This window comes from Hylobates moloch, unplaced genomic scaffold, assembly GCF_009828535.3.
Source record: "Hylobates moloch isolate HMO894 unplaced genomic scaffold, HMol_V3 SCAFFOLD_19, whole genome shotgun sequence".
NCBI lineage: Eukaryota > Metazoa > Chordata > Mammalia > Primates > Hylobatidae > Hylobates > Hylobates moloch.
Window position 1 is genome coordinate 25,574,555 of NW_026652294.1, and position 3,135 is coordinate 25,577,689.

Genomic DNA, 3,135 nt, shown 5'->3' on the forward strand with positions numbered 1-3,135 from the left:
GCTTCCTTAGTCTGGGGACCCCTGAGCATGATGTGGGGGTATAGACATTGCTGAGATGGGAGTGGGTGGAGGGTCAGTCTCTCTCCGTCCCAGGGCCCAGCACCTCCCTCCTCCCATCCTGGGGAGTCCCGGATCCTCCTGCCCTGGCGTCCCCTCCTGGCGGTTCGTTCTTGTTCACGGTCAGCTCTGCACCCTGGCGTCCAGGCCCCAGCACCTCCACATGCCTGGAGATCTTGCCTCCTGAGTGGCAGAGATGATATGCCAGCGGGGTTGGCATCGGGAGGAACCTGCTGGGTTCAGCTCTATTTGTTCTGAATTACCAGAGGAGGGAGAGCAAATGGGACCAGCAGCACCGCGGGGCAGGTGCGATGGACAGGCCTGGGAGCCACACTCTGGGAAATGGCAGCCACAATGGCCCCACCGACCAGGACACAGCCTCCAGCCCCCGCCCTTCCCCAGCCATGCCTCCTCCCCAGCCATCAGCCCTTGCTTCAAACTGCGCCTGTCCCCAACACCCCCAACACCCCCAACGCCAGGAGGAGTAATTTTCCTAATAACCTTTGGTGTCTCTGACTTTTAGCCTCCAGCAGCCACTTCTAAGATTTACCAGGATTTCCCTGGACATGGTTTGACAATTTCCTCGAGGAATTAGACAGTTTAGCTGCAAAACTCGATTTATCTGAGAGCGGCACATTCCACTCCCCGAGCCACCAGGCACCTCCTCTCGCCAGCTCTGCTATTGACAGCAAAGTGGCTGCCCTGAGTGAGGACCTGCCAGGGGCAGCTCGCATGTAATTCAGGGGCTTCTTTGAGGACGCCTGAGAAGCACGTAGCATCTAAGACTGTGTTCTCGGTAATGAGGGTTTAGAAAAAAGCAATTCTGGAGCAGGCTCCAAGAAATTGAGATAATTTCGCTGGGAGATGAGAACTGAAACGTGACGTGACCACCCAGAGGGCCCTTAGATGGCAGACAGGGCGAGGCGGCCTCCTCTGCCTGGGTGGCTGCAGGGTCAGGACCAGGACCACAAGGAGAAGGTGGGCCCAGCAAGCCCAGAGAACACAGGTGCCAGGACTGTCACCCACTCCTGGGGAAGGGCGGGTAGGAAGGAAAGGGGTAGCTGAGGAGATGCAGGAGGCAGAGGGAGGCAGGGAGTGAGGGGGAGGTGGTGGGAGCAGGGAGGGCAGGGGAAAGGGCCTCAGGCCAGTCCTGGAGGAAGGAACTTCCTTCCCCTATAGTGGCCATGAAATTTCCCCTTTAGAATCCTGCTGGGGAAACTGGCTCTCTGAAGTATTTTTTTTTTCTGCACTATTTTTTTTTTTCTGTTCTTGGGGCTATGGAAGGAAGGTGCCGTCTCCGGGGTTGTCAGAAAAGTCCAGAATCCTCCTAGAGCTGAAGTCTCTCGGCGGGGCCAGGATGGCGAGGAACCGGAATGCTAGAGCCTGTCAAGTTACCCCAAGGCTGACTAGTCCCAGTCCCCAGTGAGACGCAAGGTGGGCCTAGTTCTGCCTGGAGCCCAGACTCCTGTTCCCGGGGCGGGGAACAGTCGCCAGAAGGAGAAAGTGACAGAAACACTCAGCTCAGCCCCCACCAGCCGTGTGCATGTGAGGCCCCTCTGGGTCCTCCAGTACTGCACCCCTGCAAAGGGAGGCTGGTAGTGTCTGCACACACACACGCACGTATACACACAGACACATGCACACATGTGCACATGTGTGCACACACGCACACATGCACGTGCATACACGCACATGCATGATTCTGTCAGCTGCTTTCCAAGCCCTGGTATTGTGAGTGCTTCCAGGCTCCCAGTAGTAGTGAGACAAACAGCTTTGTGAGTCTCCAGTGAGATCCTGGGGGTGGGGCATCTTCATGGAGACCGGTGGGCGGCGGGTGCCCACTGCATGGAAGATTCCGGTCCTTCTACTTTTCCTCCCCAGATTACCGGGAGGCTTAAATAAAGCCAGGCTGAGGGAACACGGCCGGCCCTTGGCGCACCTTAGCAATGTTATCCTCACTGCTAATGTAATGGCCCCCAAGTAAATGAAGAGGCTTCTGACGTCAACACTGCAGGAGAACCTGCTACAGGCGGTGGCCCGGCTTGGGATGAGCAGAACAACCCAGACCCATCTGGCTTTGGGAGTCAGAGGCTCCGCTTCAAATTCCAGCTCCACCTTGGTGACCTGCAGGACCCTAAGCCATAGAGGATTAACCCAGTCAGCGTGCAGGGGACGTGGCCTGTGCCTCACTGCAGGTACCCCTCCTGTCTCTCCTGCAGCACTCATGACAGGCCGGCTATGCTGGGCACCGAGAATGCACCGGCCCTGCTCTCACAGGGCCAGACCAAGGAGGGAGGAAGATCGTAAATAAATGAAGTGAGCAAGACACCATGCATGTATTCTACCAGTGTCTATGGAGCCCATGCTCTGAGCCAGGCACTAGTGTAGAAAATAAACATTGCTAACGTGTTTCAGACACTTGCCTTATCCTCCGGCCTCAACCTCTGTTACCCCTGAAGTCTCACAACAGGCCTAGGAGGTGGCCCTCTTGTAACCCCATCTTACAGGAGAGGAAACAGAGGCCCGGAGAGGCTAAGCTCCTTGCCATGCTGTTAGGCAGTGATGCAGCCTGCACCCATAATCGATATGCTGCCTCCTGCTGGATACTAGGGGGCGGTCTCCAGGGGCTGAAGTTCATGTGGTCCCTGCCTCCTGGAGCTCAGGCTAGTGGGGCCTGGAACGAGAGGGGCAGGGCCCTTCCATCTGTTACAGTGAATTCCAGGTGGGTGAGATCAGGGAAGGCTTCCTGGAGGAGGTGATGTTTGAGCCAGGATCTGAAGGTCAGGAAGGAATTAACCAGGTTGAGAGGGAGAGAGAATCTACTCCTTCTACTCATGCTACCTATTCTTTCACACCCCCTCCAGGAAGCCCTCCTTGCCCTCTTCCAGACGGAGCTCCCACACTACAGCTGCACTATCTCTGTCTGTGCCCGAGTCCCCACCAGACTGTGGAGCTCCCAAAAGGCAGTGCAGGGGGCTGGCTCCTCTGTATCCCCAGCACCACCCGGCCCTGGGCACGGGAATCAGAGGCTGAGGGACGACAGGCTGTGTGGGCTGAGGCGGGAGGGCGGCATAGCCA

At 57.2% G+C, this 3,135-nt stretch overlaps 1 long non-coding RNA gene across 1 annotated transcript; it reads left to right on the forward strand.

Moving 5' to 3' along the window:
- The first annotated feature begins 1,024 nt into the window (after positions 1–1,024).
- Positions 1,025–2,473, forward strand: LOC116459486 (uncharacterized). Its single transcript, XR_004245549.2, has 3 exons — positions 1,025–1,099; positions 1,342–1,491; positions 2,072–2,473. It is a non-coding gene; the product is annotated as an uncharacterized LOC116459486 (long non-coding RNA).
- Positions 2,474–3,135: the final 662 nt, after the last annotated feature.